Consider the following 24,766-nt stretch of genomic DNA (forward strand, 5'->3'; position numbering starts at 1 on the left):
ATTTCCCATTGTCGCTAAACAGTCCCAGGGGTTTTCGTCATGTTAAATTTCCCATTGTCGCCAGATCGTCCCAGGGGTTTTCGTAATGTTAAATTTCTCATTGTAGCCAGATCGTCCCAGGGGGGTTTGTAATACTAATCCCCATTGTCGCTAGACCGTCCCACTTCACTACTCTCTTCAAAATCAATTTTGACAAATTGTTTTATTTACATATCATCAATAGGATAATAAATATCAAGTTCCTTAAGCCAAGTCGGCAGCTCATTTGCAGACCAAGTTACGCATTTGATCTCCAATGCTCATCTAACTGTGACAGGTAGTCACCAACATGCCAACCTGTTTTCAAGCCGAACTCAAAGTAAATCTAAACCACATTATAGATTTAGCTTATGTATGAATTTATAAATGCTAGGCTTGTGATAATTAGGTTCATGTTTTCTACCTTAAAAATTGGGGGGGGGGGGGTGAAAATAAGAAACCATCCAGTGAGACCTTGAGCTAACTCAAACATACTAACTATGTAAGGCTGCATCTGATTGGAGGTTGAATTCTTTGGCTGGATTTGCAACTTGCAAGGTTCGATATATTAACTCAAATTTGATTGGTAGTTTAATACTCTTGTAGAAATTTAACTTGTAATATGCAACCACGATTGAATAAATGTAATTGAGGGCTGAATTCACAATAACTTAATTATTTTAGCTCGGAATATTTGGTGTTAACTATTACTGGAAATGCTAATTGAATTTAATAAAACGCTCTTATTAGTTGGCAGATTGGAAATTGTTTGTTTGGTGTTGAGGGTCTATCCTAAATTTCTTTCCACTTTTGTCTCGTCCAGACAGACCAATTAAGAAGTGTGACACTCAAACATAAACACGGAACTGTAGTGGTACCATTCATACAGTTCAGAATCTCGACATTCGAGACTTAACCAGTCGCAAAAGCACCCGATGCATAGGCGACTTTAATTTATTTTTATCATTCATTCAATTCCATTAACTAGCAGTAATAACAAGATTTCAAGATGCCTGCTTTGGTAACCATATTAAATGTCGGAGTAACACCATTTTCGTTTACAACCGAGTAGACCATAGAATGAACATGTGTGCATAAAGTGTCATGATAATCCTCCAAATTAGATTACGATAGTTGGTAATAAGAAATATACTAATGGACAGACAACATGCCATCCCAAAAGCTCATCTTTTCTTTAATAACTTGAAGATAAGAAAAGAAAGTATGCACATATAATAAACCTTTTGAAGACAAAAAAAATCATTGCTCTCAATTAAAGGTTATGAAAATATGCATAAGTAGTATTCATTTACTAGTTTGATTGCAATTCAGCAACAATATGACATTACACACATATATATATATATATATATATATATATATATATATATATATATATATATTTCACAGGCTCGAAATCACTGGTAGTCGTCTAGTCCAAGACTAGTACATTTTCTGTCCGACTAGCAATTTACATAACTTCAATAGTTCAATGGCTAGTTCTTTTGATACCTGTCTGTCAGTATGTTGTGTGAAGGACTAGTGAAGTACTGAAAGATCAGCAGGACAAGTAAATTTCTCACTCTACTAGTCCTTATGGCTACAAAGAAATTTGTTTCCAATTCTAAGCATGTATGTTGCTCATTTCAAATGAACTTCATGAATCAAATAATTTGAAATGATGAGACTTCTTAAAATGTATTTTCTGATTTTTATTTCCAAGTGAGCAGACGTAACATTCTGTTTCAGATGTGTAAACAATCATTGCTTTATTTAAAATTGAAGCTAAAATAATGATGACCAGTAGGTGAATAGAAGAGAAAGGAGAACCCTGTCAGTGTTCTCAGCTAAATTCTCATAAATGCCTAAGAAATGAGAACAGGTTGAAATATAAAGTATAGCATTCTACCATCCATGTAATAACTATTTTATGCTACTGCAATATACATGGGTGCATAATCAGTATCTGTTATTTTGTATTGTAATTTATATATACCGGACCGGATTAAGGCCTTTGGGGACCCTGGGCACAGCTAACATAGGGGCCCATAGCTATCCTGCCTTGTCCATATATATGGTTACAGTGCTATTAACTATACTGCCTGTGAAATCAGACGATAATATACAGGGTCCCTTGAGCACGGGGCCCTGCCTGTGAAATCAGATAATACTATATCAGATAATGCCTGTGAAATCAGACGATACTATACAGGGCCCCTTGAGCCTCGAGGGCCCTGGCCATGTTGCCCATTTTGCAAGATGGATAATCCGGTCCTCTGTGTGTGTGTGTGTGTGTGTGTGTGTGTGTGTGATATATAATGATTTGTGTGTACGCATGACAAGTAAAAAAGTATGCTGTCGAAATAAATTTTGTTTGAAACATTATTTCCTTCTGTAATGCAAATAAAAATAAATATGCTGTACATTAGTAGTATTTCCGGTTTGATAGAATTCCCTCTCGCTCTTACCCCATTTATGATTATACAAATATTACATTTGTGGATTTGCCTATACCGTAACACATCTCTCTTCACGCAATAAGGCAACACAATTATATTCTAAACTCTAAAATTCTTACCTATTCATATCACTCCCTGGATATCACAAATACCAAGAAACATTGTACTTATACGTTGACAATAAAGAAACTTTAAATGATTATACCAGTAAAAATTTACAAACATTCAGTACTTAAGGCTGGGACATCGAAACCAGGGAACACGAGAGACCTAGTAGTCTAAAACGATTGCCATACTAGCCTATTGTGTGCTGACAACTTGTGATAAATTCACAAAAAAATCGTCCAAACCAATAACCATGATGTGACTGGCTGCCTGATTTATGAACTATAGTCCCTAATACAAATGCGTAACATAATATACCACGGTGATATTAAATGTTACCTCCCCATCCAATTAACGAACTTGATATTTATGTTCCTATTGATGATATGTAAATAAAACAAATTGTCAAAAATGATTTTAATATATATATATATATATATATATATATATATATATATATATATATATATATATCAAACTGAGGCTCACATTAGTATGTGTAGGTATGTGATACACTGAAAATGTGATATTACAAAATACTGAATACAAATAATATAGAATTCTTATCATTTCTTCCTCTTGGAATTCTTGGAATTCTTGATTATATTTCAAGATAAAGCTAAGTATTCTTGTAATAAAAAAAATCACAACACTATTCAGACAATGTATTTGGAGTGCCTGTCAATCAAACACATCACAATAACAGTCAGCTAATCTTATTTTGGTACAAAATATCACCTATAATCTATTATGCACAATACAAAATAGAACCCCCATATTTAAAGCTAGCTTTCAATTACAGGGAACTGAAATAGGGGCATTCTAGCTGGACAGTTAGCTGGGAGTCTAAAAGCAATTAATTTTGACATGAATGAAATTCACACTTGCTAATAACAAGTTGATGATAGATTCATGTTACTTTGATGTTGTATTCTGGCGGCAGCTATCGGCCATCTCATTATAATGAAGTTTCATATAAAGAAGTTTGCACATCATATAAGGAAGAAAGCACAGCATATAATGAAGTTTGCACAGCATATAAGTACAAATGCACAGCATATAATGAAGTTTGCACATCATATAAGTACAAATGCACAGCATATAATGAAGTTTGCACATCATATAAGTACAAATGCACAGCATATAATGAAGTTTGCACATCATATAAGTACAAAAGCACAGCATATAATGAAGTTTGCACATCATATAAGTACAAAAGCACAGCATATAATGAAGTTTGCACATCATATAAGTACAAAAGCACAGCATATAATGACGTTTGCACATCATATAAGTACAAAAGCACAGCATATAATGAAGTTTGCACATCATATAAGTACAAAAGCACAGCATATAATAAATATTCTCATCTGGCGTTCCATAAGTTTGAGCCTATCATATAGTCCACTTCTCCTTGAAACTGAACAGGAATGATGAAAGTGTGAGCAGATGCAAGGGACAAGGAATTGCCAAGAAAACTTGCTGGAAATTACATCAGTCAATGTGAGTATCCATATAGCTTTCATTTTCAACTAATTTTTCAATGAATCATTATGTTTAAAAGATACACAATATTTTAAAAATGGAAATACATGTAGTTGTATTACAGTAAAGTATTTACTACATGTACCATATTTATTTCTGTGGAAGCATTCCCTAGCAAAGAAAGTAAAAATAAATTCTTCAATAAATTCTGCACACACGTAATCACACATTATGCTCAGTTTGGTTTCATGGTAAATATCATATAGCTTTGTACATTTGTTTTGTGGAATTGACCCTATGGTCACTTATTAGATTTGATCATATGGTATTTAAAATGCAAAATCTGCTTGAAGATATGTGTTGCAGTTTCTTTGTTCTCTTTCACTTTCTCTCTCACTTCTTTTTAAATTTAACATCTGAAATATGTTGTATCAGCTGTGTTAATATTAACAAATAAATACAAATATGTTGATTGAAACAAACATTGAGTGTAAAATCAGATATAATGAGAAGTTGTAAGAAATAAGAACACTTTATCCATTGAACCAGTTATGTGTTATCATCAACTGCAAACTAAACACATGGAGACAAGTCTGTTTAAATTCTAAAATGAACACACACATACATCTTAGTTTTAATCTAACACAGAAAAGGTGACATTGATATATGCAGACCAATAAAGAGTTTTTTTTTCCACCTACAGATATGAATTCAAATGCCTAATTCTGAGAGTTTCACCTACAACATTCATGATGGGAAAGAGCCACTAATTAAGAACTGACATATATGGAAGAAAAATGCCATTCATGTTGAAAACGGCTAGAGGTAATGTGAGAATACATAATTTATCAATCTGATTTAACATTATTATTGCTTATATTTTATCTCAACTGGCCAAAAGGCTATGTGGGTTTATGTAATGGTCCAGTCTGGGTTATTTATTTCGCATCCCCTTCTGTCTTTCAACAGTAAGAAATTAGCTACTTTGGAGTCCATAGTTCTGATCAATTTGTTTATATAAAACTTGGTTTGGGGCTTAAATCAACACTTGGATAAATCTAATAATGAACAAAATCCAATTATATACATGAGGTGATCATACATCAGGTTAGTTGAGTTTATTAACCAGCATAAAAGCAATACTTTCACAATATAGGCTAAAATCATTAAGTTGTCCTAGAAGTTTGATGAGTGTTATCCATTAATAATAATAATAATAATAATAAGGTGATCTTTCATCTGACTGAGCATGTTACCACCTCATGCAATATTTAAACATATAGTGCAGTTTTTACAAAACTTAGAATACAGGCTTATATAAATGAAATCTAGATTGAAGAAGCAAACATGCACACAAATACATGAGGTTCTAAGCACATGAAACTACTGCTGATTCAAGTTTGATCAAACTTGGCCATTGGGCTTATATAATCAAGCTTCACAATGATGCTTATTATGAGTGTGATAAAGAGGTATGGTAATGAAGTGACCTTGCATCTGATTGGCAGAGTTTCTTATGACTTGCACGACAGTGTTTATGATCGAATTTAGAACTGACTTGTTTAATTATATGCTTGTATGTCTGAGGCTGTAAGCAAAATTTATGCATATAATGTGGTGGTCCTACATCTCACTAGTCATGCTTGCTTTAACTGCTCTTAAAACTATTATTCATTAATTTTATCAGACTTGGTAAATAGATTTATCTCATCAAGACATAGCAAAAGAACAATTTTGTAAAATATTTTCATGCATATTAATCTCAAATTTTGCGTCTGATTGGCTGACCTTGCAAATACTATAAGGGCTCTATTTCTAACAAAAAGGTTATTTATGGTACAGCAACACTAGTTGTTTACTGAGTACTGAGGGAATTGGAGTAAGGCAAGGGTACATTGCAGTAGACCACACCCAGGCTGATTTGATAACAGGATTTGAACACAAACATTTTTATCAGGAGTCTAGCCCACTAACCATCGATTCGCTGCAGATCCTGCCCCCCTTAGTTACCTTATAATACATAAAGCATTTGATCTTTTTATATACAAAAAATCCTATAGAGATTAAAATTAACATCATAAAATACAATAATAAAAAAAATAAATTTATTCTAGAAAGAATTATTGCATGCAACTCTGTGACACAAATGAAATTAATGAGAAAACACTTAAACAAATGGCTAAAATTACTCATATGGCTTACATAACATAACAGTTGGCCATTTCACTATGGAGTAGTCAGGTATATCTAGTATTGTAAGAACAGAACCTAAACAATGATCTCCAAACTTTTAATTAAATCAGTTACATACTTAGGTTTGGGAAGTATTACATGAGAATTTCTAAAGATCAAAATGTACCTGCATGTTTTGACCATAACAGAACCAATCTAAAGCTCAAATTTGTGCAGCTGCTTTTGCTCATCAGACACATAATTGGGAGTTTCTTTACATCGGTCAATAATTAGTCACATGCGATGACACTTATAACTAATCAAACCACAGCCACTGAGAGCAGACTAAGCACTGATATTTATATGGTACAGTGGCAATATACAGTTTGTCTGCTGCACAGTTAACGTGCCCATTAAAATGAAAACATATAAAACAAACTGGACAATTCTGAAAGCCTTGCATTTGACTTTATTTATGTGTATGGTAGAATGTTGAAAAGCTTTTAATGAAAACGTTGACATCAAACCTAATAATAACTGCAGGACTTATATTATGGATACTTAACCATTCTCTCAGTTTCAAACTGGGCATTCCATCCCATGGGGTTCTAAATGTAAACCAAGTGTAACTGATATCCTGATGACCTGTAAAGACCATAGCAGCACAACAGCAGGGGACCAGATATGTCTAGATCCAGGAATCATAGACCAGTTTTAAACTAATAATGAGCCACATAACAATTACACATCTGTTAGAGTTAAGTGATGAAGATAACTGCATTAGTATTAATCCTCCTCCTCCACATCATCATCATTATTGAGATGCATCATATATGTTTTATTGTAAAATAGTTTATGCAACATCATTCACTGAAGACCTTTACTGCCAATTTACCAGTGAACCATTTGTTTCACTGAGCATATTTTATGTAGTAACAAGGAGCATCATTTAAACATTATGATATACTTATGCCTGTATATGAAATCGTAATACTTACACTTATACTGGCAATACTACTACTAATAAAAACACCTGCATCGATAATTTGATTATGTTCAATTGGACTTGTATCTAAATGATCACCAGCTGTATGAAAAGACATATTTTAATATATAGATATTGGATGGAATACTAGTTACCACAATTGAATAGTCATATGATAAATGATCTATTTTTTAACCAATTTATATTTGCAGTGAAACATACTTTTACATTATCTTCCTTTAAATTTCATTTATAGAGCGGTATACTCTGCATTCATTAAATTACTGAAATGGTTAATAATACAACAACAAATACTGCAACTTCCAGAACCACAAAGATCAAAAGCTATACTTCAAGTGCCTTGGCACTAAATACCTTACTTGTGTTGCTTTACCATAAAAGGAAAAAACCAATCACTTTGAAATGTGAGTTTTGTCACTACTAAGTAAAGGAAAATCTATGCTGCAGAAAATATTTTTGTTAATACAGTTTAATGGATCTAAAAATTTCTTTTTTCTGCAGGAGTTTAAAAAATTAAATAAAATGGTCGTGGTACACATTGCTTTGCTCGCACACATCAGGCTCCATAACACACATCCAGTTAAGATTTTCAGTAGAGTCTGAATAAAAACTATTTTAATCTGGATGATAATATTCTTTCTCCATTCATATATTACAACACCAAGATTGATCCAAATAAGATTACATTGGACTATAACACTGAGGTTGAGTATGCCTCTTAACAACTGACTAATGTGGAAAGAATGGAGTTAAATTGAACTTTGATTTCTTTTCAACCATAACACAAGATGATCATTTATTATGAAAAATCCTGAATAAAGTTGGAGTTCATAACTATGCCAGTCTTGATATAATACAAAGTCAGTATATTATTGTTGTCTTGTGGTACAGTTCTGTTTTTACAATCTCACACAAGATCATGGTATATTTTAGTACCATACAGTTAATTCATGATTGTAATAATTATTAATACCTCTTTTGGTGAATCATAATTGAATAAGCTTTAATATTTTGGAATCAGTTGCAATAAAGTTTACTACAGAAGAGAAAATATGACTTGACTGTAATATCAAATATGTAAAATCTGCAAAGGGAACACTTGCTTGACTTTACACTTCAACTATATCATAATACTTATTTGAAATGAATTTATATAAATGGCATTAAATTGGGTTTCAGGCTGGTAGGGACAATGGTCACACCGACTTAGACCCTTTGTGGGCAACCATGTCACCAATTGCGACAAGTGGCAAATTGGCCATGTAAGTTTGGCTCAATTTTGGCATGGTATGATGTGTTTCATTTCTCATTCACCACGCTTTTGTGTTGTAGTTTGTTATAGTCTATGGCATAAAACTGAGTAAATATTGTGATGAGAAGAAATAGTTATACATAATATTTCTCAAAATAAATTTGTATTCCTCTAATATTTGAAATTGTTAGCAAACAAAACAGACCATGTGTCATTCAAGCTAAAACTTTCTGTCATGCTTTCTTTGTCATATTTTCACATGCTTATAATTGTTAGGCATGGTTTATGGGTCCAGAGCTTTACTGCAAAGATGTCAAAATATATTCATATTGTATGTGCAGCCTTAACGCGTCACATTGGTTGCCTTGGGTTTTCTGGTGGAGCTACCAATGATTTAGAAGTGACTGACTTTGTCTAAAAAATGCAATGTCGTTCGGCAACACAATTGTTTTCATAAGCTTGTGTGGTTATTAATTGTGATTTACATGCTTTCTTATCATTCTGTGATTGCAAATGAAAATAAGACAGTATTTCTTCTATCATTAGTTGCTTATCGAATACAGTTTATTAATACCCAATACCAATAATAAAAGTTTAGTGCTAAGGGTATGACAAAACTTGAATAATACTGATGGTATGATGTGAGCCTATACTCTATATTGATTCCTTCACTGTCATCAGTACAAGACAATTCATTTCAGGTACCAACATCATATTTAAGAAATTTGGACATAAAAGTCAATAGACTTTCTTTTATGAAAACAGTTGTATCTTTAAAGTAACGTTAATCCACAAGGCATAATGTACAAAAGGTTCATTTGTTAGTAAATAATTTATTTTCCAGTCCCAACGATAAAGAACAAAATGATTTGTCAATTATGATTTTCTTTGTAGGTAATCTCTCCAAAAGCTATTGGGCTGGTGGAGTACAATGCTGGTGCAATCTACATGGGACTACTGGAGGGTAAAGAAAGGACATACTGCAAAAAAGCCATTTGAGAAACTTGAGAATGGAAATTTTGAATTTCAATTTGCTGATGGTTTAGAAGCAACATTAAATATGAAAGATATCCAGAAAATCAACAAAATTTATTTAATGAACAAGTTTGAACTAGACGTAGCTAACAAACAAACATGTGTTATGGAAAAGGAACATGAATAAATAAAGGAAGTAGTTGCAATGTACATTAAAAGTTAAACACAGGTATGAATTATTGAACCACTCTCAAGAGTTGGATATCTTAGGTAAGACCTGCCTCCTTACTGCATCCTCTCTCCTTTTAGCTAAAGAGTTTTAATTTGGGAGCATTGGATTTGACTGGTAGTAATAGTTCTCCTAAGTATTATGATTGGGTGTTTATCATCGAAGAACTGAATCGTTATTGATGGGTAAACAGCATCTCTGTATAGTCACTAGGTCACATCAATTATTTTTTAATTGTAATAGAGGACATGTTTTTAGAGTGTGTAAAAAATTCAATATTTAACCACTTGACTTTAAATCACAAAAGTTGAACCTCGGACAATCTTTGAAATGGAATTTTTGATGCTGATAATATATGGAATATATCCTGATAAAACTGTGTTAAGATTTAAATATGTTACAAAATATCACAATTTAGAAGCAAAAGTTTTTACATAATTATGAACATGTACATTTTGACTTGAAACAAAAATATCATTATGTTTGTGTTTCCTGTTTACAGCTGGAGTCACATTTCTTATGTTATGTCAGGTTTAAAAATAAAATGGATTACATACTTGATAATATGCTTCCTTCATATTACTCTATCTGACCTATATAATATCATCCAATATGCATCGCCTATCCCTTTTTATGAAATATTCAAATAAAGACATAATATCAGTTGAACGTTTTTTCCTTCATTCATTTACATTCTTATTGCATAGACAACTTGTTGGCTGAATAGATTATACATATTAGCTGTACTGTACTTTATTTCTGTGCTGCAAAGGTTTATGGCTTACTGAAGGTTAAAGCCAATTAAGTCATTCCTTACAAAGACTTATATATAGGAACATGGTCAAGTGTACTGAATTTTAAATGTGCACAGGTTAAGTCATCTCATCATTTTGTAGCAAAACTTATAAAAGCATTCCTGAAATAAAACAGTTTAAGAAAATGCTAAATTTACAGTTAAAATAAGGATATTTAAAGGCCATATGTTAGTATTGTTAAAAATGTGGGTATTTAATAGCAATGTGGTATTATTTTTTTGAATCTACTCATTTCCTATGGATTACAGCTCAGAAAATGTGTATTCACTAGACAGTATTCTGATTACACATTTATGAATGGTAGGGTTGGCACACATTAGAATGGGATGGTGGTGGGTGGAGGTAAAATAAATAATTTACCTCATGACTTTATGTATAAAAAATATCTTATATAAATCACTGGGATGGTTTCGTATTTTGCAATTCATTACATTTTAATGTTACACATAAGTTCTGTAATCTATTATATACATTTTAAAATGGCATGCAACAATGGGTAGTCTAACATAAGGATCACATATGTTCTTTATAGGTGGCCTTATATACTAATCAGTGTAATGTGCAAGGATTTAAGAGAAAGGCATGATACAACAGAATGAGAGAGAGAAAGTAAATGAGAAAGGCAGCAGATAGAGAGAAAGTAAAAAAAAATGGTTCGCCAAGTACATATAAGTAGATGGATAGGTAGATGAATAGATAAAAGATTAGTAAGACATAGCACATTGCAAGATTACAATAAATTTAACTGTATATGCAATAAATGTAATAAAAGGCAGTTGTTAAAATCAGTCAGGCAGTTGAGATTACAAGCAAGTCTTATTAAGTGTGATTGAAGAGTTTAGGGATGGGAAAAGAATCATGGTCACAGTACACAAGGATCCGTGGAAGCAAAAACACTTGCAGGCAAACTTGATAGAAAATTGAAAGGGAAAAGGATGACTTTTTTGTAAGCAGATGGCAACTAAACCAGATTTTGACTACTTATTACCAAACTCGACTTGCAATTGAAAGGGTGCCCTATAGCACGAGTCTACTGCATAAACACTTGTTAAGAAATACAGTACCATTATTTTTATTTATCATTCCAAGCTTTTATTTCAATCCTTCCAAACAATGGCTAATCATCCACTTATTCAAAAATGTATTTTATTTCTTTGATCCATACCTTATGACAATAGTTTTTGTGGTTATTAAACAAATATTTGCTAAACATATATTATGGTACGAGACACCCAAGTGGATAGCTACATTTGGCGAATTATACAGCTTTTAAACTTTTCAATTCGAACAGCCACACATGCAACTTTTACTAAAAGCTGTTGCTGACACTAGCCAAATTTTGACCAAGCATAGGTTTATCCAAGATTTGGTTTCTGTCTAAAAGTCACACATGTACATTATGGAAAGGGACAATGTTGCAGATATCCAAATTTGGGTTAATCATAGTTACCTAGATTTTGGTTTTGTACAGCCACATATGTGAGTTATATTAAGAGGCATTGCAGACACTAGCCAAATTTTGGCTAAGAGTACATGTATCCACAATTTGGTTTCTACCAGCCTCAGTGAGTATGGCAACAGGAATCCTTAGCCAAATTCTGGCTTATTTAAAACCTGCCTAGCTCCTCCAACATACAGTAAAGCTATTGAATAGTTATAGGCCAGGTACTGGTCAAAGATTCTCAGTATGTGCCTTTGCTACTTTGGGTTAAGAGATTTTAGCCCACAGAAGAGGCCTGATTTGATTAAATGGAAAAGCTCAAGTGAAATCGGAAGCTGTTTAAAACAACAACACAACAATAATAAATGATCCACAAAATATACGATAATTAGACAATTAAAATAGAAATTAAAACCATAAAACGTAAAGTATAATTTCTTTCTTTCTCTCTCTGTATAATGTAAAAGTATATTGTAAAAAATATAGTTACTTTCTTGTTGAAACATCATGCTCGTAATTGGCAGATAGATTTCATAACAAAGGCAAATCAATGTTTGTATTCCATGTCATCATGTACTGACTTCGAGAAAGAAACATGTCTGTCTACATACCGTGCATTCTGAATAAATCAGAGTCACTTGTACACTTATTCGACGATGAGTATAAATGAAGAAAAAATAAATTAAATTAAACTGAGGACTATTTCCTTATACACACAAAAGTAAGGGTATATGGACAAAAAAGCCTGCGGTTTTATGTGTTCATATGCTTTAAAGCAACACATAACCAACAAAAATAGTTTTAGTTTACCACGACAACGACTCTTGATGACGATGCAATGATAGAGGTATCAAATAGGAATAAAATAAATATTTTGACCTCATGAAGAAATTGAAAATAAAATGCATTTACCGAAAATATTCTGTCACTTTTCCCTTTTGCTTAGATCCCGTCTTTGCGAGAGAACTCTGTGGCAGGCATTCTCTGTGGTAATTACGCGCGCATGGATAATGAGCCTTAACGATAAAAGCCGAAGTTAACCAATGGTACGGCTATGGCAAAACCGGCCACGAGCATGCTGCCAGAACCTAATTAAATTTCGGAAGTGAATGATCGCGCCTTTTTAAATGTAATAAGGATGCCCAATGGTATCATAAATTTGACAGGCGCGCTGACGAGTTAGGAATGGCTTAGCGTCCCTCTTTTTACGCCTAACTGGAACAATTATTTCTTTTAGCAAAGAACAAAAATAAATAATGATAGTTTCTACAATGAACAGCTATGCAAGACCTAATCTAATGTGTACTTGTGTAATAGACGTAAATGACCCCAAATTATTAATGACTTACAATGGCAGGAATTACTTTTTAATCATTAAGATGCATCTCGACATTTTTTATTCTTCTAACAGATATGCAGCAGCTATGATTTTGCTGTTGGTTTTGTTTCAAGAAAAAGTTTTATGTTATTCTTTACAAATGTTCTGAAGGTTTTGGAGCATGCTGAGAGTTCGGAATGTTTAGAATAAACTTGTTTGATTTGCAACTCTAACAATTCTAAACTTGGGAGCATATCTTTAAATCTGAGATTGGAACATTTACTTACTTACTCTTCTCTTTTTCCACAATATGCATTATGTATGTGGAAAACATTCCAGCCCAGTTCATCTTATTTTTGCTATTCTATATGGTTCCATCCTTAGACAAGATCTTTTCATTCTGTACTCTAAGCATCCCTCAAGTGCCATAGACCGCCATCTGGTGTCTCGTCAATTATACACTGATGAAACATAAATTAATGATAAATATACAAAAAGGTCACCCAACTGATGTTGATGCCATTCAAGTCGCTGTCGTGGATGACATGTAACAAACTGCAGTTGAAGGATAAACTGAAGTCATTCTGATCATAGCATAAAGACTTTCTCATTCATATTCTTTAACGCAATACAAAAACTCAATACAATCCAAAATTAATGGCGAATCTTGGTATCATTCAGCAAGGTTGCATATATGAAGTAGAGACGCATCAGATCAATTCGCAGGTTTCTTCCTGTTGATGCCTCTAAAACACCTGTGTATTCTTTTGTACTTTTTTAACTTGACCATAGCAATTATCTTCTTTCTTTTTCGTCTCAATATATACTATCAAAACTTCTAAAGGTTCAATTTGTAACTGCGCGGATCGTCTATATAAGAGAAAAAACCGAGCACTCATTCCTCCTTCCCGCTCTATGCCTTCCACTGGTTACCCGTTCGCTGCAGAAACAAATCCAACTAGATTCTGTATTTCATTGACTGCCTGCAGTCCAAAACACCCATGTAACCTCATCCATGTGTACAACCCGACTAGATACTAAGAATCTTCTCCTGACAGTTGTATTCTCATTATTCCAACTATCAGAAGCAGGTCCTATGACAAACGTTGTTTTGGGTACACCCACACAAACTTTGTTCGTGTGTAGCTAACTTATGGGGAAAGGTACGAAAAGTCAGGTTATCATGATTAATTACACCAGTGTTAAAATAAATTAACAATTCACGTTAACTCAAGGCCTCAATAAACCTAACCAGTTCAATCACTGTTCAAACAGAAACAGTAGAGTTTATCAATGACATTGCAGGAATAACTGTAACTAGTTTCATGTCCTAGCCTTTAAGAATTGTATGGATTACTCTTTTTGAGAGATTGCATAATCATAGTGCGAATTGCTCGTTTCCACCATTGTATGGTCCTGAAGAAGACAGACTTGCTTGAGATCTTGGTACTAATTGATATATATTCCAAAAGGAGATGATTGGGATTTAACTTTTGTCATCTTTAAAACCGAACATAAATCATAACAATATTAACACCTGATTTGTCGTTAAAGGTCGCATCTGGTGATTTTGGTACACCGTTGAACGCAAGCTATTACATGACTAAATTTGCTTTACAACTCTAACAAAGTAGAGAGCAGTGGTTAATTTCGTAAATTTTCAATCCCGTCATTCCTTTGCAAAATGGCTAAACTTCGGAGCGGAATCGAAAGACTGGTTGATGCAAGTATGCTTTAAGTGTAGTGTGAAAACTGCAGAAGTGAGTTCGTAAAATTAATAGAAGTGTGGTATCAAAGTATGTAAAATATAGTCTAAAACCGTAACTTTGTACATTATTTACCGGTTAACCATAACAAAACATTGCATAATTTATGTGGACTCTTGCCTTGAATCAGGTGTCACTCAACAGTTTCGCATTCTGTATGAGAAACGGCCAATACTGCTGTTTAAAGAAGAACGCGTTAATGCTTATAATGAAATGATTTAGTTTTATCTCACCATTAATATGTAACCCATCACTCAGATATTTTGACTGGGTCACTGTGAGGCTCAAATGTAAAACCATGGCGTCAGAAGGAAAGCCCAGTTTCAAATGTGAGTGGCATTTAAAGGTGAAATTAAAAAATGTTTACAGCTAAGATTTACCCACATTTCGTCTGTAGAATGTACAATGTGTTTATATCTTCATTTAAATACCAGTCTGCCTAAATATTCCAACATAAAACTATTCATGAAGCTATCAGTTAAACTGACGCAGAAATCTTATTTTGATGGCAAACAACAAATAGTTCCATTATTCGTCAGCTTTGACTGCAGAAACTGAACATCAAGTACACGACATGCGTGTTAGGAAGAGCATAACCGTAAAGACAGAGATTATCAACAGATATATAAGGGTGGCCATTTTGAGGTAGGTCTAGTAAATCTTCTGGACAGTATATATGGAGTACAGGACCCAGCGTTTTGGGCTCAAAAGATTGGAGCGAGTCCATCCAAATGTCCTATTTGCGTCTTTGGATTCGAATTTCTGCTTGATTCTGGGAGTTGGAAAAAAAGAGATATAAACTGGAAGCGAAGCCAAAGTATATTATCCCGTCAGGGTTCAATCTGTGATCATCTTCGTGACTATTCTGAACACAACCCTCTAACCAGAAAGGTACTGGTCAGCTAGGCATGATAGTAATTAGCTTCATAGATATGGACTGTTAAATTAAATTATCATTTTATATTAAATTCGTAAATTTCCAGATTTATGCACTCTTATTTGGATAATTCTAGATCTACCACAAAGAATGATAAAACCAAATAATAAATATACCATTAAAGAAATCATTGAAGTGCAATTCTCGTGTTACAATATGTATGCAATGTCAATTACGAAACAATTCATTGTTCCATTTATTAATATTTTTTAAGTTTATTTAGTTTAGTTTAATTGTATGCATTTATTTGAAATCGACTAAGATGAATAAGTATTCTTACTGTTTCCAATGTGAGCACCTGGCTGTCATTATCCGTTGTTTGTCAACAGTATATTGTTACATTAGCACGTAAAATAATGCCTGCATAACAACACTTCTGTCATGTATGTTTCCTCATCTTCCTCACTCAGTTACATTAACTTCTTTATCAGTTTGCCTCTGTAATTGAATCACATGATAAAGATTCAAATCCACACTGAATCTCTTCACATGGTAACAAACATCTCGATATTTTCTTCAATGGATATGACTTAAATATCCGCACGGTCTAGATACTAAGAGATTTTTTTTTTTTTGGGGGGGTATATTGGGGCGGGTATTGGGGTGTGCAACATATTTCTTGAGATAAAAAGAAACTAAGATTCCAAACTGAAGTCGCACTTACTCTGTTGGCACCATATCCATGAGTTGTTCTGAATGTACACACTTCCTGAAGATTTTACATAGAAATACATTAAACTTATGTGCTTTTAGATATAAAGGAAAGTAAACGGACACAGAAATATTAAAGGCGAAAGAAGAAGAAGAAGAAAACAAAATGAAAATGAAAAAGGTAAGAAGGTGACTTGCAAAATGCCACTATCACAAATATCAACTGCGGAAGGAAGATGTCACTTGACTGCCAGCACACTTCTAAATAATTTTGAAACTTCTGGTCTTAACCATGTCGTATTTGCTTAAGAACAGTTATTTTATCGTAGAAATCATGAACAATGCCCATGGCATAGCACTGCGAAGTTGAAGAAGAAGAAGCAATTATATTCACACAGTAGGATGGTATTCGAATTGTCGATTGGAGTAAAGCCCTTTACCGAAGAGGTATCATGACGGCCGACCTGAACTGTTTTGACAGGATTCGAGCCCGCACCCGTATTGGTTACGAATATCGCTCACTATCACATACCACTGGTTTACCTCAAGCTCCCAGAGACATTCAATTCTGGTATATTTTGATCCTATAAAAATCTGGTATAAAGAAAGCCGTGGATGGGTGAGAGGAGATAGATAGATAGATAGATGGAATTTTAGTCGTGGAACAATTAAAAAATAACCAATGCCTCAGATGTAATAATTACACTACGCTATTCACACAATTCATTCTGGCCAGTCAACAGAGGGCGCTGTATACAATCTCCTCCAGGGAATTCATCAACCTGTTAAAGTACAGAACATAAACAGTCATTTCTTTTTTGTTCGGCAATATTTTTTATCTCGCTATCTCTCTTGTACAAAATTTCTCACTTCTGCTTACCATATAAGTCTTTATACACACTACATGTCTATGTGAATTGTCCAACAATGCTACAATAACGCCATCTTAGAAAGTATACATGCAACCGAACAAGACAGCAGCTTTATATAATGGAATACATTACAATCATTAAATAACTAAACACTTTTATTGTCAGTATTTATGGTTATAGCAATTTCGTTATTATGTTCATCAACTTCGGGAAATAGAATTCTTCAAAATGTATCATCTACGGGTTGAACCATCAGAGCTGAAAATGAATGAGTTGTAATGCGGTGATTGGACACATACATAAGGATATATTACAACGATTGTAATCGAGAAAACCTTACTTCGCAGTTTGTTGGCTAAATAAAGTTAATTTCCTAATAACAAGCTAATTTTGTAAATATCAGACATAAACAATTTCTCTTTCTGTTTCCACGCATACCACCTATATCGGAAAGTATTCTGCTTTTGATTATGTCAAGATTAATTACATACCTTAGGAAGCTGAGTCTTATATGTCCATGACGTCACTTCCACCAATCCTCGACTTAACCCGAGGTATCCACATTGATAATACCGCAATGATACATTTTTTTAAAAATCCTGATAATTACCGTGTGTGTGTATGAATATATATATATATATATATATATATATATATATATATATATATATATATATATATATATATATATATATATATATATATATATATATATATATATATATTCTGTGAATACATTATCACAAATATAGAGTTCTGGTCTTTTATTGCATATTTTATATTAATAATGTCCTCTGCGAGTATATTATCAAACATCTAGAGCTCTGGTCTTTATTTGTTGATAAAACTATTTTGATACACATAACACTCTTGCAATCCATTGCACTTTGTTCAAAGAACGAATGATTACTCAGCAGAAAACAGTCATTGAAAGAACATTGTAATTAACAGTCGCCTTCCTGAGCCTCACCAAGATTTTCAAAATTTTAGCTTCAATAGAGTATATTAAGCTTTATTTAAGTCGTGCTGAAAAATATAACATTTTAATAATAATAATAATAATAATAATAATAATAATAATAATCTATCTGAGCCTAGCTTCAATATGGCCCTAGTTCATCAATCTGACCTACGTTTTAACAAACTAACTCTAGTTTCATCAATCTGACCTTAGCTTTATCAATCTGGCTTTAGTTTAATCACTCTGATCCACGTTTCATGAATCTAATCCAATTTTCATCAATCTAACCCACGTATCATGAATCTGGCAAATTTCATTAATCTTACCCACGTGTCATGAATCTGGCCCAATTTTCGTTAATCTAAGCATTCTTTCATCCATCTTACCCACGTTTCATGAATCTGGACCAATTTTCATTAATCTGAGCGTGCTTTCATTAATCTGACCCACGTTTCATTAATCTGGTCCAAGTTTTATCAATCTAACCCACGTTTCATGAATCTGGCCCAATTTTCATCAATCTTACCCACGTGCCATGAATCTGGCCCAATTTGCATAAATCTGAACATGATTTCATCCATCTGTCCCACGTTTCATGAATCTGGCCCAGCTTTCATCAATCTGACACACGTTTCATGAATCTGGCCCAATTTTCATCAATTTGACCCATGTTTCATGAATCTGGCCCAAGTTTCATCAATTTGACCCACGTTTCATGAATCTGGCACAATTTTCATCAATCTGACCCACGTTTCATGAATCTGGCCCAATTTTCATCAATCTTTCCCACGTGCCATGAATCTGGCCCAATTTGCATAAATCTGAACATGATTTCATCCATCTGACCCACGTTTCATGAATCTGGCCCAATTTTCATCAATTTGACCCGCGTTTCATGAATCTGGCCCAGTTTTCATCAATCTGACCCGCGTTTCATGAATTTGGCCCGGTTTTCACCAATCTGAGACTTGTTTCGTCAATCTCTAGCTTAATCAATCTTACCCAAGTTTCATCAATCTATCCCTAGATTTATGAAGCTAACTCTAACTTCAACAATATCATTATCTTCATCAATGTCACTCTATCTTTAATAAAACAGCTCAACATTTCTCCCTCAAACTGAGAATTTAAAATATATCCGTTGTTGATTGCTAAATTGTTCCCTGGTTATTCAGCCAGACTCAATCAATGAAAAGATGATTGTATTTTTAATTAAACTTGAATAACCATCTCTGTTTTATCTCGGAGCGATCGATTAGGACTTCTTATTTCCAGTTTGAATAGGGTATACAGGCTGGTTGGTATGAGCAAGCCAGATGTCATGTCTTCAATGTGCATACTAAATGTCATGCACATACATTGTACCCTTTCAAAATGCAACATGAGTTGTTATCGATTTAAAAAATGACAATAACTCATAATTTTAATTGGACATTTCGAAATTTGAGTTAACAGAAATAACAAACTATAGACATATATCAACATCATTAATCAACAATCGATGTGAAAAATATAAGATATGGATTTTAGCATGAATCCTTCCTTCTGTCCATGTGTGTGTGCATCTTGTCGTCAATCTATTTTGTTCTAAATATGTACACTCTTCCTTAGAGACCGGTTGAATGGCTTTAATTTCTTGGTAGGCACGCAAACACATCTGAAATACGCAAAAACTGGGAATAAAACATCTAAGTTCCACGTTAGATACAAAAAAACACAACAGTCCTGAGAACTATGAACTTTTCATTGCAACTTTGTCCCCTCTTACTTTGCTTTTGAAATACACTTTTGATTGACCGAGAGAAGAGTGAATAATTCACAGCATTTACTGACTTGGCCATAAGAGGAAATATAACAGACTTTAAATTGGACAAGGTCGGCACACACACACACACACACACACACACACAATACAAGCACACAAGTTGATTGGAGACTTGTGATACTGAGATCGAGAAAAACACCGAATGAATTAACTGTCATTGAGACCTACCCGTTCAGCGTCCTGAATCTTTCTCAATGCGTTTCTGTTTATGCCCATAACCTTGATGATACGTGATTTTTCTTCAAGCCATCCTCTCACTGCTTCGAAAGTAAACCTACAAGATATAGACTGACATAAACAAATTTGATTTAAAGTCGGAGTTATATCACATGGTAATAAACATTGGCTCGTTAGAGCTATATTACCGATCAAAGCTGAGCACGAAGTGCATTGTGAAATGACAAGAGACAATATTGGCATAAACGAATATTTTGTCAATTTTCGATCTCGTGAAACTATTTCATATTCACAAAGAAAGCATCTTTCATCATATATGCTAACATTTTTCAAACGTGTTCTTACGGTTTGAATTTGTCAAATTCAGAAACAAATTTCCATGAAACTCACGTTAAAAACTTTAAAGTGTCAGTATTTTACAATACTTGAATATTACAGAAACTGTACAATGTATGTAGTCTCTTTATGGACTTAACGTACTTTACGTACGAGTCAATCTTAAATATCGACAATTGATTTCGACACAATCCACATAATAATTTGGTGATTTCCATTTCCTGTTCATTTAATTATTTGATTACAACACCAAGTTTATAGAATGATATACGTATACCAAAAGGATTCTATGGGTCCTTTAAGAAATGTTATGTTCAGAGGTTACTCTACTTCATTCTTGGTGTAAGAACTCAATCTAATCAAACGGACACATTTTAACAGTTACATATATTTCATCGAAATGTGTATATGAAATGTACAAATTCCGAATATCAGGGAAAGAGGAGGGTGCTTTTCCAGGTCTTGAAATGAGGTGCTTAGCGACCACAATTTCAACTGAGAGATTCAAAACAATGAAGACCATTCCAATCTGCATTATTAAGGTTCTTGATGGATTGCAGAGCACAAATAAAACTTGAATTTAGTATTAAATTGATATCATCAACATTTTGCTTTAAATGGAATGCAATGTATTTACACTCACGATCTGAATTGTTCCTCCCTTCTTCTCTCTTTTACGGCGATAATTTAGTCACTTAATGCAAATGACGCTTCCTTCGCTGCGTCAAAAAGATCCTTAAATTCCTATATGAAATCTGAAAGGAAAATTAATTTGAGACGAGCGAAACCTGGAGGTGCGTTGTAGATTTAATAATGCTTTTCGAAGTCAGGTTTTTTCACATTTGTTAGATAATGTGGAGGCAACACTTATCGTTGCAATCTTAATACAGTCAAAATTCGCAAATATTCAGGCCCCAGTTCAAACAATATTGATTCTTTGTCTACCGTCGCATCCTGCGACTGCAGATCATGGTCTATGATGGTTTTTCTTCTGATTGGTATTTACATGCTACTCAGACTCAGATCTACAGTGGTATATCGGGATCTATGTAGTTAGCAGTTTTAAACAATTTTTAAAAGCAAAGATAGTGTAAATAAATTTAAAAATAAAACAAACAGCAGCAACGACATCAATCAATCCATTTTTTAACACCGGACACCAAAGATATTTGATAAAAGGTCCGCACTCGTTCCAGATCTTATTACATCTCAAAATGACAAAAGTTTGATGAAATGAATCACAAACAATATCAAAGTTGAGAATAGCAGATTATGTCACAATAAATCGGTGCCACTGGTGCTATATTATGTGCGCATCACATAGCCATCAGGCAAAGGGAGATATTTTTCACGGCAGATAATGTGTTGATTGCTGGTTACAACGATGTATTGTATAGGAGATTTCAAATTGATCGAAAAAGGGCAATAACTCGTCCGCAATGGACCTGCTACAGGAACTTTTAAAAGGCATATTTGCATGTAATAAGAATTCACATGCAAGCACCATGCATTTATGTGCATAGGTTGCGGAACTATGGTAGTTAAAGGACGTGTGTACGGACAGACAAAAAACGGACGTAACAGGTGATTACTAGGGGGTTTCCACATCTTGATGATGGGCTTCAATAAATAATAATGACATTATATTATCAACAAGAGTCCTTCGAAGGGGCTGATGCTCTACCGTTCAAAATAGCAACCAGAAATCCACGAGAAAATCTTTTCTACCTTTTAACAGATCAATATTTAAATCGTCTCTGATATTCTTTAGCAATAACTGGAGTTTTAAGATAGCCATCCTGACTGTAATAATGGATGTCATATCAGCACCATCTTTACTCAAAATCAATTAGACGTCATAATAAATCTGTCAATAAAAACTCTATGTTGATATGTCCATCTGTTCTGTAGTAGTAGTGATAAGACCTTAAAGACGGCCGCTGTGGAGGCCATGTTGGAGGTTGAAGCGGAGCCGTTTTCTTATGTGACCAACTAGATCCTGGGATACATGTGAGTGTGAAATTTTATGGCAATTCTTCAAGTAGTTTAGGAGCAGTAGCGATAGCAAACTTGTGTTATAATGATGCCACAATGGAAAATAAATTATCCCATAAGCTCTTCTGGTCAATGATGAATATAGCTTAAAGTGCACTGCGGTTCTCAAATGCTCAACAGAAGTGCTAAGATGAAACTTCTTTGCTACTTCCCAATCCGGACTCGCGCAAAACAATCCCGTAATCGGTTGGTAGTATAGGAATTCTAACATACATCCATATATCATATATATATAGAGAGAGAAGGGGGGGGGGTTACATGTTGATGTTGAGTTTCGATATGAGCCATTTGACATGTATGCCATGTTCATGTTTATGTAGACCCAAGCTTGGCTACAGTCTGCACATGTTTCAAACATCTACTGTTATGGTGCAATAGTATTTTCTCACATTTAGCCACGTCACGATAGGCACGAGTTGTTGTCCCTATCCATTGTTTTCAAGATTAGTTTATCTGTATAGATTTGGTTACCATTAAGGTAAGTTTCTTGTGCAAATTTATCTGCTTACTCATATGGTCTGACTCTCGTTATGGATATCTATATCATACACAATCTTATACTATAGTTTTTATATAAGTCATCTGGGTTAATGACATTTATTCATTTTAATTCTTTAACTCAATGGCTGGCCTGTACTTTAGGAAAAATGCATGTATTTAGTTTCTCTATTCATAAATCAAGATTACTGCCAAGTTCACGTCAACAACTATTCGGTCAAATTACTACATGAATTAGTTGAATGGAGGTAACATCAACAGCACTAGGTCTGGGGATTAAATTTGACCTGTCGAGATGTCATGCCTTCCCTGGTTTCTGATTGGCTCAATAATTAAAAAAGTCAGATCACGGCCTTTAAAATATTTCACAATTCAGAATAATTTAAGTACCTGGAATCTTTTCTCTTGATTAGAATTGTTAATCCGATGTGTATATAGTGGCTCTATAAAGGATTAAGTACACAGCGATTAAGTATTCAGTTATTTTCAGTCTTGTAAAAGAAAGAGAGGAAATTTGATTTTATAATGTGTTCGTTAAATTTGCGGAGCGAAAAACCATTTATTTTAAAGAGATAATACTTTGCTGGATTATCGTGAAAATGTTTCTTTAATAATTTCCATTGGATACCGTGAATAAATTCAAGGACTTTAGTAATATCTATTTTCACTGGATTCACCTTGAAGTAAAAACTCTTGGATATTAGACATTATCTGCGGTGCTTGCACTTAATCACAATAAAACCTTCATTCGGAATACATTTGAATCGTTTCCGGATTACTGTGAAATTGATATCACATTTAGGACAACGTCTACAAATGCATATAATACTGTAAGTTATTTTTTAATTATTTCAATTTGTTTGATATTATATTGAAGGGAAATAAATGTATATGTTGGAAAATCGGATGCTTCATTGTTATTACCTTGTATTGTTATATAGTTTAGGCCCCCAAAACGTAACACTCTTGTGTCGAGTTATCCGTCCCGATTTCGTTGCTGTTAACGTAAGTTTTTGATGTACAGTAGACCAAATGTATGTGCGTATCTGACAACAAGTGTCTTGATGCATAACACATCCACTCACTCACATACAAGGTCGTTGTGGCCAATTTATTTTTCTAATTTATGAAAATTTTATTTGCAAGTATTTTTCTCATGCACTTTTGGACAGATGTGTGCATCTTATAATTTTCAAAGGCCTCCTGGCAAAGGTATTTTATTGTGGCCTGCAGTTTTTGTTCAGGTGACTTCTATTAAGTTCTTCATTTATGTAAATGATTTTCTCCAGTGCTGGAGGTCGCGTCATGCACTTTAACGAGTGAATCATATTAAGGTAAGAAAAGAAGAAGAAGAAAAAACATCCTAATCTGGACCATAGCATGCATTATATTTATTTAGAAAAAAATGGAACT

At 33.7% G+C, this 24,766-nt stretch overlaps 1 long non-coding RNA gene across 2 annotated transcripts; it reads left to right on the forward strand.

Annotated features, from left to right (window-relative positions):
* Positions 1-3,951: 3,951 nt before the first annotated feature.
* Positions 3,952-10,347, forward strand: LOC149773044 (uncharacterized). Of its 2 annotated transcripts, XR_016417487.1 has the most exons (4): positions 3,952-4,085; positions 4,771-4,892; positions 8,425-8,507; positions 9,392-10,347. It is a non-coding gene; the product is annotated as an uncharacterized LOC149773044 (long non-coding RNA). The 2 variants fall into 2 exon arrangements; XR_016417488.1 differs by lacking the exon at positions 8,425-8,507.
* Positions 10,348-24,766: the final 14,419 nt, after the last annotated feature.

Source organism: Sinohyriopsis cumingii, unplaced genomic scaffold (assembly GCF_028554795.1).
Source record: "Sinohyriopsis cumingii isolate HCF-2022 unplaced genomic scaffold, ASM2855479v2 utg000913l, whole genome shotgun sequence".
Classification (NCBI taxonomy): Eukaryota; Metazoa; Mollusca; class Bivalvia; order Unionida; family Unionidae; genus Sinohyriopsis; species Sinohyriopsis cumingii.